Genomic DNA, 12,421 nt, shown 5'->3' with positions numbered 1-12,421 from the left:
CACAACATCAACACTTTATCACTTAACTGGGATTACAACATAGCTTGATAAACACTTACATTTTCATTCCATGGCCATCAGATCTTTGAGTCCAGTGAGACATGTGGCTCTCTGCAGACAGCACTAATGTATATCACATCACTCTGGTCCTTTTTGCATCCCTGTGTGGATGCCATGGGAACACACACAAACATTAAGCATCGCTCCACAGCGCTAACTATAACCTCCAGCCACATCGACAAAAGTTATCACTTTTTTATCCCAAGTCTTCCCACTTTCTCAATAAGACAAACCATGCTAATTCATTTTTAACACACACACACACACACACACACACAAATACAGTACATATGAACCTGTCCCTCTATGAAAATAATTGTCAAAGTACTGATATGAAACAGACAAGACAAACAAAGACGTCAAAGCTGATATTTAGATTTGGTTTTCAAAGCCTTATACAAGTTTGTCTTCAAGATCAAGTCTTTCTCTCTGAATTACACACTCAAACACCACACCAACGTGGGCATGGTCCTCTCTCCCATGGGCCAAGTGCTAATCCCCATGCACAGTAATGTCCATTCAGCAGAAATGTTTAACTGTATTGACTTGAATGCTGTCCTTTCCTTTGGGCATCTGCTCCTTTTATGGCTATGGGTGTATGTGTGTGTGTGTGTGTGTGTGTGTGTGTGTGTGTGTGTGTGTGCATGAGGATGTTCACCTAAAGTTGAAACACTTTGACTGAGAGCTTGTGTGACGGATGGTTGAGCATGTTAGAGAGTGATAGGTAGTCCATTCTGTCTGTCAAGTGGTCACTGATAAACCGGCAGTAATACTGTTACCATGGAAAACAAATAGGTTTACATAATGCCCTTTGTAATTGCACTCGAACATGTGTGGCAGCCTGACTTTATGGTGCCATATATATACACCGTGTCTACCTGCAAATGGGACCAAGTGGTGGCCTTTGAGTCCTGGAACAAGTAGGTAATAAAGTAAAACAAGAAAGACACAGGTGTGTAGATGTTATACAAACATTATTATAAGTAAATTTTCAACCTGACTTACAACTAAGTGAGCTTAATAAATGTTTATGGTTTATCTTAGTTTTAAATTACTCTCTATATCTACTGTAGGCCAAGAATTTTATAGACAGGAAAAAAAAATCATTATTGAGTCTGCACACTGCCACACTGGTACAGCACCTGGCCACCAGTTTTTACTTTCTTGTCTCAGTTCATGGGAATTTAATACTGATTCAGGGATTTATCATAATTTTACTGATGTATAAAACCTGAAGCTATGTTTATGAATCAGCTGTATATCATAATTCTAAAAAAGCCTGTCTAGTTTTTCACTGCGACTTTTTTCAGGTCAACTAGACAAAACTCAAAATAGGAAAATTAACTCTTAACTATTTATATTTATTTCTTTACGTGCAGATACAGGGAAAAACAAGATGTTCAATGTCATGGAATTCAATACAACTCTTTTAATACTACCTCATGTCAAGCAGAAAAAGCACAGCAGTAAAGTAACAGATAAACATTAATGAAAGCTCTCAGTGCAGTCATTATTAATGTCATTAACTGCACCTATGCGCTCCTGCAATGACATGGCAAAATGTCTGCCCTGAAAAAGGCATTACATTATACTCTTCATAATATTTTTTCCACTCTATTTACCCCATTTTAAATATCCACAGACATTAATCATGACACTCCCACATAATGTCTTTTGGGCTGATATTTTCCTGATAGCACTTCCTGTATAACAATATCCTCTTTCTACTTTCTGCAGACTTTCTCACTTTGTGCTTTTCTCTGTTTTTGTGTCCTCCATGATGCGTGTGTGACATAATATCTGATGGGCCCGCTGCCAAAGTGGGGGGATGGTTAAGGATCCTTGCCAACCATACAGTATCAAATATGCATTGAATGGTGGCATGACTGGGAAGTAGGATGCCACAAGATTCTTTGCAAGAGCGATTAAAATACTGTAGCTGAAACACATCAACAGCTGGGGGAATGGACACCCATGTTGGATGTTTTTGGGATGTTTTTTTCCTTAACGTAATGCAATCTAAAGTAAAGTCTGTACACTAAAAATGAGCCAATATGTAGTGTATAAATTCTAGCGAATGTGCTATATGAAACCAATGCTATATTTTCTCATTTCTGTGGTGTCTTGGTACAGTCTAAGTATATTATAAAGGCAAATGTACATTCATTATATCCCAGTAATCAGGTTTGTGGTTGGAAACGTGTGTTTTATTGAACAAACTAGGTGACATACAGCAAATTCAGTTATGTTCAGGCCCAGAAAATCAGGTACGGTGCACATCAACTCGACATTTGTTCCAGTTGGAAAAAGTAGACTTTCTTATGCTCTTCTCAGCTGTCCATCATTCTCATCTCTCCCAATGCTGACCCTGCCCTCACAATGAAGCTTGCATTGAACTGTACGTGAAGAATTGCTGTTCCACCAACTGCTGCCATTGATTCAACTCTGTCAGGTTAGATGGTAAGATAAAGTGGAAATAAGTGCTGTGAATCAAACTTATGGGCCTCGAATGAGCATCAGTTTCTAATTGTCTTGGGCATCAACGATTTGTTAATACCATTGATTTCTCCCTTTTTCATCACCGGCTCTCCAGGCTCTGCTTCACTGTACAGGCAGTTTGCTTTGTGGGGCTTAAAGAGCTCCTTGTTCTCCTCCTGTGCTGACATCACTTTTGATCGGGCATCTGTGTAGCTGGATCCAGTGGAACTTCTCTCGGACCTTGCTGTCACATTGACTATTGTTTTGTGAATTTTACATTGTGTTCACGTGTCTTTCATAACCACAATTACATGAAAATGCCAAGATAGTCTTCAATTTGTCCATGAAAGTGAAGTGAGAAGTGCCTCTTGCATTATTCACATGTGCTTTTATTATCAATATGAAAATCTGTCTGAGTATAAGTGGGAGGTGCAAAACTATACCATGAAGGTTTTTAGTGACAGAAATCCACCTCTGGGACACATTCATCATTCTAATAGCACCACCTGGCACAGAATGGCAGCAGTTGGCTGATAGAATAAGAGAAATAAGGCATTCCTAATGGAGGCAAATAGTGGAAACATGTTCCATCAGAAGTGATTACTACTAATTAAGCTGTTTTCACAGCTGGCTGCCTTGCTTTAATATGCATGCTTGCATCATATAAAGCGCTGAGAGAAAAGGCAAGAAAAGAGATCAAGTTGAGTCACAGAACACTGATTAAATGGATTATTATTACTCACAGCAGACAAACATCAGAATTATTAGAATAATGAATTCATTATTTCCTTATGCAGAGAAGAAAAGGAGAGTTGGAAGACACTTGAATGAACAGCGGTTAAGGGAGAGAACGAAGAAAAGTGAAAGTACACATGACAGGACCCACAAAAGTGAAAGTGAATGTCTGGTCTTAGAGCTGTCTCCCCCTCCTGCCTGTGTCTGTGTCTGTGGCCAGTGTTGAGTGACCCCTCTCTGGGACTGAGGCCTGCTAGTCTCTTTCTAACAGATGACTGATTGTGTTCCTCTTCTCTGTGTGGCCCCGCGCCGCTTAGCAGCACATCAAAGGACACCCAGGCTTCCGGGGAGCGACTGTTGTTCGCTGGGGCTCCGACGCGGTGCACACTGATGTTTTTCTTTCATACAAAAGCAGTTAGCAGCCCATAATCCTACACTCTGAGTGGAGAAAATACCCACAATCCCTCACACTGGGACTGTCGTGTAGCTGTTCCCGCACGCCCTGGTGGGCAACGGAGAGGATCAAAGTGTGTTTGGTGGCAGGCAGCCTACAGATTGAGCAACGAGATTTAACTACAGCTTCAAGAATCAGAGGGGTGTGACTGTCAGTGCTTCCTGTATAAGATTAACATGCAGAGAGAAGTTTGTTTCCTGTACATATGTTTGATTCACAATTTTTTAGAGGCGTGCCGTAATATATGCATAGCTGGTATTATGATATCAGCTTTCCTGCAAGCACTCTAGTTCAGTACTGTAATTTTTCTTGGAAATGCAGCACTGGAGACAGATTTGTAAAACAATTTTGGACTACTTCAAGATTAACTTTGAATTCTCCTCAGGATCCAACAGCTTTTTCATTTTAAAGTGCTTTGTTTAATCAGGAAACGCGCAGCAATACTGTAAAGAAAGTTTTTTCTTCTATCACTTGGATGTGATGTGTCAGTGTACCATAGCACTTATTAACTTCTGTCTTTTGAGGCTGTTTTTTCCTCCCTCTGTATGTGCTTATCGAGACACTTGATTAATCACATTTGGGGAAGTGAGATTCAGAATGAAAGAAAGCCTGTCATCCCTTTACAGACTGTGTGTGTGTGTGTGTGTGTGTGTTTTTTTCTGTCTTATAGTGGATTGTTTTGTTCACCCCTGCCAAACCAGGCATGAGATCTTTTAAGTACCCCTGTGCCAGTTAAAACCGCAGCAGGGAAAGTTGTCCCCTGTTCTGGAATTACAACTTTCTTTTCCACTCGTTTAAATAGACTCTTATTTTCCTTTGGAGATCAAAGACATTTTAGATTTGGATGCCTCTGAATCAAAGAGAGAGCTTTAATTGAAATAAAATGGGGGATGGGACTCGGGCTAATAGCTCTGCTCAGGTATGTATCATAACGTCTTTCGGCTGCATCGCATGGCTTCTCTCTCAAGGCTTTCAAAATGGCAATGAAAGATGCCTCCTGTAATTTTTCCTCACGGTATTTTAAAATGAAGTGTAACAAAATTATTCATGAACATTGTCAACAGAGAGGGCTTCCTCGCGTTTATTGGCAAATTATTCTCAAAGAGATTTGTTAAACTTTGCCAAAACCATTTGTAAAAGCAGCAGCTGCAAATCTTTGCCACAATCCCATTTAAGATTGTGCAGCTATTACCATTTCTCTCCATCTATTCTTGCTTTGCTTTGTTGCCCCCACCCCTGCCCCCTGTCTGCAAGTGTTTTATGGTCTTCTGGGAGGTGGGAGAGAGGCTGTTTGCCAGGATGGTGTAAGCACACCAAAATATATCATCTTTTCATCGTCACAAGAAAGTGACAAAGGCAAAAACTATAGGTAAACAAAATTGGAGTGAAATGGGGAAATATGGCATCATTCTGTTATAGATTATATGTATCAAATCATGTTTAGTTATAGTGTTAATTTGTAAATGGTGTGAAGTAAATCTTAATTCACATATTGTAACTTATTAAGTATATATTTTCTTTTCCAACCATTGTTTTCTGTAAATATAACCTACAGCCTGCTGCACCTCTCTGCTGTCCTGCGGCAGCTTAACTGTTACTGTATTTAATAAGAGTACTAAACAACTTTTACTTAAAAGGAAGACAGTAATTCAAAAAAATGTGTGATTGTGAAGGCTATATCTGAAGGAAAAAAGGTGGAGGAGCTGAGGGACAGGAAACTGGCTGAATGGCCACACACTGCTGAAGCACATCAGACCAACACTCTGCCTGTGTCCCACCACATGTAGAAAAGTCCAAACCTGGGAGAGGAACTCTTCACTGCTTATCTGCCATTCATGTTTTTTACTCTTAAGTTTTGGATGGAGAATGATGTTGCTTTTGTGTTACCCTCAGGCAAGAATATGTCATGAATGAAAATGTCCATGAATGGTACCAGTAACAAAATTTTCCATGAACTACTGCATGTCACATCCACTACTATCAATGATTAAATTAATGAAATGACAATAACATTTTACAAAAGACTGGGATAAAAAAAAAAAAATCCCGTCTGGCTTCTTTCATCTGTAATAGCTTTTTATTATTTCATATAACAATATGTAAAGTTGGCATCCATTTATTACACTCAATAAATAAGTTAACTGCTTATAGTAATGCACAATTTATTAACTAGAACCAGGACTTTTGTGCAAAATACACTACTTGTTGTTGCTGATGTCATACACTATAATGCACATATTCCATCAAGATTCTTTTAGTAAATAACTACTCGTATCACTCACAGTTTAAAACTCCTTCACCTGTCTTGCATCCTGCTCAGTTTTTCTAAGTGGCGTGTGTTCAATTTACCATGATGGTGCCACAGATGTACAGTGTAGGACATTTTCTTCACCCTGAACCAGCCGCCGAGAAGTGTAGCTGTCATATTAAACCTCTGTGCTCACTCACTTAGCTCGCCACACTCTCCGGGGCGCCCCTGTTTGTCTACACCACTGTTCCGGTTCAGTAGAGAGAGCAACAGGGAGACGAGAGGCTCAATGTGCATTCCTGTCAAGAACTCCTTCACTGATCCTGTAAACCATCCTCATTCACATACACACACACACACACACATACGCACACACACAGGGCTCTTAACTCTGAGAAGCCGTCTGTGAGTCTGCAGACTCTAAATGCTGGAGGCATGCTGGCTACACTTGCACTTACCTACTGTGGTTTCATTCATTATTGTTCTAATTAATACGTTTTAAGCCCTAATAAGGCCCCCTGATTATGGCAGCAATGACTGTTATAGTTGAATAACGTTTGTAACTTAATAATACAGCATTCTGTGGTAGTTAGTAGGTTAATAAGGACATTCTTTGAGGTTTGAGGTGATTGCACTTCAATGTGATATTTCTGCTGAGTGTGCTTAAAAACACATCAGTCTGATTTTAGTGCCATGGCCTTTGTTGGGAAAACAGATACGGTGTCACACCAATAGAGGGCATTGTTGTTTAACTGCAGGCATAAAGAGCATATTCTTTGTTTGTGTAGGTGACCATGGGTGCTGTTGTTTTTGTTTCAGTCTTCCCTCTTCTCTGCATTCAGACTGACTGAATTAGATGGTTTTGTGTGAATGCTAATTTGAGTATCAATCTGTCAGTTTTATGTTTTTCATATTCTGTCAGCAAATGCAATGGCTAAACACACCCAATCTTTTGATTTTCTCCACCAATTGAAATGACTCTATATTATGATTTACATGAGATGCAAATTAAAAGTATTCATTTCATCAAGCTGCAGTTATTCTAAAGGGAATAACTGAAATGTGTTTTTTTTTTCCCTGGGAGGTATTTGGCTAAACATATATTTATTTTTTGGCACATATGTTATTGTATATATACTTTTTTTCCTTTTCTTTTTGCAATTTGACTGAAAAAACTGACATAGGAAATACATCTGCTCCACAAATGTCAGACAGAAGCTGGAATAAATTCTGAACTACAGTTTTTCCTCTTTAAATCGGCAATAAATGTCCTGATATGCTCTCTCATGGGGTAACATTATCTTAGTCTGGGGTTAAATAATCCCTAGACTTCTGTAGACACTGTGGCCAGACAAGTCATTTGTAAGGAACTCTTACAGTGTCTGTGTATCTCTTTGTGTGCACACTAGAGTTGTGAGCATGCAGTAGAAACAGTTTAGGCTCACATAAAAACTATTTGCAGGAGTGATAACAATGCACAGTAAAGCTCTCTTTATCACCTTTCTCTTAAGCCCCAGAGAATTTACAATCACACATGCAGATAAACACACACACATGCACACACATGTATGTTAGAAAAGTCAACATGACCTGCAGTCAACTTGGCAAAACGGGCCTACAGTTAGAGCTGCTTTAACATGAAAATGATCAAATCAGTCTAATGCAGAGGAGAGCAGAGCAGCTCAGCTTTCCATATGGTACTGCTTTGATGGTGGTATAAAATATTGCTGTGATATATTTTCTTAAGTTTTTTATTTTTATATTTTTTTTATGTCTGACAATTTTTTCATCATTATTTTATATGACTCTTCTATTTGCCCTTTTAAGAGGACCGTCTGTCTTCACTATATCATTGCAGTTTGGATATATAATCATTCATATTGCTTAATATATATTGATCATTTAAGATCATATGGAAAGTTGGGAAAAGGGCACACTGATTATGATCAAAGTGGAATGTTTAGGGATAAAAGTTTAAATTTTATGTTTGATCTTAACATTCCTGTTCAAATGAAATATTTGCTGAGATATTAATATTTGATATAACCAGATTATGTGTTTCAATACATTCATGTCTAAAGTGTACTTCCTTAAAAACCCTGTAAAGCTTTACTGAAAACAAACTCATTGGTCAAAAGGACAAAACTCATTCAGCCTCATTTTAACACAATGGATGAGCATTCAATCAAATGGATGCCAATTTATTGATTTAGGGGAATACACAAAAGAAAGGATTTAAATCTCGGCCAATAGCCATTAACAGTGAATCTGAAGATAGACAGGCGATTGGTCATAGATCACAAATGGCAGGAAATCCATCTCTCCTTGCTCATTTCTCCTTTTTATTTGTCCATGCTCTCGCTGTGAGATTTTTCACACTGGATTATTATACAGTCCAACCATATACTTTAATTCATATCTCCCTCTCAAATGTTTCTTTCTCTAGACTACATGAAGAAATCAGCTCTTCCTGCTCTTTACAATGTAGGTTTCTACAAGCCAAGGTAAAAGAGCTGTCAATAAAGTTTATTGTGCAGGACTAAGTGGCAATACATTGGGCTGTCCTGTCTTTGGGGGGGGTGGGGAGTGATGTGGGAAGATAGTTGTGGAGGGGTAATTAACATGCTGCGGTCATGACAAACATGAATATTTGAGTCTAAATTGATTTCAGATTCATCATGAAATCTATCTGCTTCCTAACAGTCCACCCAAAAGTGTTAATAATTCTGACAGAATTGGGGATTGAAGGTGAAATCAGAGTCACAAATATAAGCCATCTTTCAAAAAGCCCTACTTTAGACTTCATTGTTGATTAACAAAAAGACCCTGAAAAAATAACTAATTCAGTAAATGAAATAAAACGACATGAGCTATTATAGCCTTTTGATTTTTACTACATTATAAAATAAACTTTTCCTGCTCATTATCAAAATAGAGGATAAAATGACCAATTGCAACATGCAGGGCACGTTGATGTGATATACATAAATACAACAGCAGCGCAGAGGTCATTCATCCTTTAGGTACACATATTTTTTTTATTCTACCCCTGAGTTCAGCATGCAATTGATATGTGATCTGGGAGAGGGCAGTTTATTGATTACTGTGGGGACTTAAGCGGTAGTATGGTGGTGTATGGACAGATTGTTCCAGGGTCCTGTACACTTAAGCCCCTGTCTTACTCATTTAGAGCCACATACAGTATCCACTTTTGACATGTTGATAGCAAGTGCCTGTTTGAAAAGAGCAAACATCAGACATGCACATAGGCAAGACGAGATAAATAGACTATTATGTTACACCGCAAACAATTAGCCTGAACCGTCTTTTAAAGGCTTTAAAGACTGGACACTGTTGACACCACAGCCCCCCTTTTTTTTCCAGTGGTGGACAAAGAAATCAGTCTGCTTCATTCTTTTTATTTCATCAGCTGTATCATCTACAAATAGAACTAAAGATTTTATAAGTTTTATTGAGGGTTTTTCTTTCTGTAATATCTTCAAAATAGATTGACATATACAATAAACAGATCACCATAAAAAAGACAGTCCTTCCAAATTGGTGTGAGGATGTCCAGAGGGGTTGGAATGTGAGCTTAGCTGCGGTCTGTGTTCTCAGGTGATGGATAGGATAGGGGAGTCGGCGGTGTGGTGGGCAAGCTTTGACCTTGGCCATGGAACAGTAAGCGCTAGCTCAGATATCTCACATGATACCCATACATAGCGGCTCATTACGGAAGAGCCCCCTTATGCAAAGTGCAGAGCTCAACACTGGCTGGCTGACAGGGGCTAGCCTAGCACTGCTGACCTAACAATAAGACAACAGGGCTGTCCCCACCTCCCAAAAACACAGCACAGTATCCTGGTTACTTCATCAGCACAGGTCAGCAGCCACTGAGGCCTGCTTTCTTCAGTTCTGATGACCAGAGCTTCATACACCCAGGTCTACTTTTTCCCTGTTCTGCTGGTCCCCAAAAGTGAATTCATGAGGCAATACTGTATCTACACATGCCTACTTATTATTTCATTTTCTAATGTGTTTAAATCTTTCCCCACCGACTATAAAAATCGAATGGCACACTCCAGTGTGCAAGTGGTAGCTCTGGTAATTGTAAGTCATGGATACTGTGTTATTGACAGTTTTGATTGACTCACTCTGTCTTTAATAACGGCCCCGCTGTAAACGTTTTTATCATCAGGTTTTACAACACTGGACAATGACCCCACAGTCTTAAGAACATTTGCTGGGGAAAGAAAATATGACACTGTTCTTCTTTACCAACCTGTTCCATTTCTACCATTCATTTCAACAATATATTACATAGAATTACATATTACACTGTGGGTGTGAAGGTGGATTGTTTATGACACTTACTATGATGTAACACAGGGTGCAAAATTAACTTTTTTGTCTACCGGCCAAATGGCTAGTGAAAGTTCACATTTTACCAGCCACTCAATAAATTACCATTGTTTTTTTGGCTGGTGAGTGAAGCAAATCTACCAGCCACAGATTAGCCATATTTTATCAGCATTTGGCTGGTAGCTGGTGCCAATTTCATGCTCTGATGTAACATGGTCTCTCTCTGCGGTGTAGTTACACTTATAAGACTTTTATTCTTTACTGTTACACTGTTTTTTTCATTTCAGCATTCCATGTAATAAGTGTCAAAAAATACAAATACTTTATATAAAAACAAAGTTCCAAGGACTTATTATTAAAGACAAGCACATATTTCAACACTTTTCTAAGAGATTCAATCAGTTATAGTGAGGGAGTCAGGTCTATCCAGTAGTTAACCTCTGTACAGTTATTATAGTAGAATGCTACTAAAGTCACATGGCAGTGACGTGAAAGGGTTGACGTTGAAACCCTGGCATTGGTGACACCCCACCAGCAGGTTGTGAATACTGTCTATGTCTAAGTGCAGTAAGGAGTGTACACACTTGAGACTGAACAGTCTTTGGCCATACAGTGCTGTAGTGCTACATGAAGTATCAGAGTAAAGCCCTCAGGTTGAAACTCAGCAGTGTACACTTAAATACAAGACACGGTACATAGCCATGATATGAAAGATGTATGTATGTATACATTGGAGCAAACTGAAGGAAAAAAAGTAATTTAACAGAGAAAAGTATCAAAACGTCTTTACCTCACAAAACCTGGGGTCATCATAAGTACAATACTTGGATTTCTGCATCCTGTCTTGGCTGTCTCACACTGTTTCACACCTCTAGTTACAACTAATGACTTTCACATGCCTACCATCATGGTGTGAATCAGCCACTGAGATAAAAACTAGAGATGGCTGATCTGGACATATTTCAGTGGACTGGTATTGGCCAAAAAACCTGATTCAATGCTAATCCCTTCGTTACTGTTGGCAAAATCACAGATTTGCTTAACTCTGACTCTAATAAATCTCATCTCTCTTTCTTATTGGCAAAGAAAACATTCAGGTCTGGGACTGGGCCCACAACTCAGCAGTAGAACTTATATAGCTTGTTGGTCGAGTCACAAAATGTCTTCAGCCGGTCAATTATAAATACAGTGGATATTGTTTTTTGTACTTTTTGGAAGTGTTTGCTTCACAGCAGTGAAACAGAAAGTGAGGGGTATTCCTGCTCCACTGTGGCCAACAAGACATGATTTAAATTAAGTTTAGGAAAAGCTGCGTGTGGTAGCTTACAGTTAGCTACAGTGATGAAATTTCAAAATGGCCACTGGGCACACTGCAGGAACAGATGGTGTGTTAATTTCAATGTTTAGGTCTCAGATGAGCAGACGTTACCCCTTGTCAACAGAGAGTAGTACTGTCTTCTGTCTTTGTGTGGTAATGAGTGAATATATAAGGGTGTACATAATCTGTTCGAATGTGTTTGTGTTTGAAAAAGAAACAGAAAGACTCCTGTGAATCCATTGGATGAGCATATTGTGTGTGTGCGTGTGTGTGTGTGTGTGTGTGTCCAATAGCAGGGTGGACAGGCCTATCTGCTCCAGGGTAACCTCTTATCAGAGCCATTGGCATATCTTGAGCGGGATGACATAATCAATAATCAGAACTGTTAATCAATGGTATTCTAAATAAGCATTGATTGGGCCCACAAGGTTAGCCAGCTTTATCGGTTTACATTAAGCAAAGCAACACAATAGACAAAGGCCCGTGACTGGGACAGACCAGTTCAACCCCTAACATCCGTCTTTAGAAGACACAAAGAACATGGGTGGGAAAACGTGTGTGTGCATTCTCTTTCTGTTTCTCTGTCTTCTGGGTCCATATTGCTTTTTTTACACTCCCGTATTTATTGTCCTTAGAGAAGTTAATGTTGGTCTTTTTCCACTGGTATCTCTTCAACATTATTGTCACGCGCAGCCTCATTTGAATACAATGAAGCTCCAGTTGCATCTCATTATCGACATGGTCAGGTAGACAGAGGTCACTGATT

The 12,421-nt window shown here is 39.1% G+C and overlaps 1 long non-coding RNA gene across 2 annotated transcripts in view; it reads left to right on the top strand.

Moving 5' to 3' along the window:
* LOC121902527 overlaps positions 1 to 12,421 on the top strand; it is a 224,562-nt gene that overhangs the window by 79,642 nt on the left and 132,499 nt on the right. The window lies entirely within an intron of this gene.

This window comes from Thunnus maccoyii, chromosome 1 (assembly GCF_910596095.1).
Source record: "Thunnus maccoyii chromosome 1, fThuMac1.1, whole genome shotgun sequence".
Lineage (NCBI taxonomy): Eukaryota > Metazoa > Chordata > Actinopteri > Scombriformes > Scombridae > Thunnus > Thunnus maccoyii.
The sequence above is the reverse complement of the archived record's forward strand: the minus strand, read 5'-3'. Positions and strand labels throughout refer to the sequence as shown.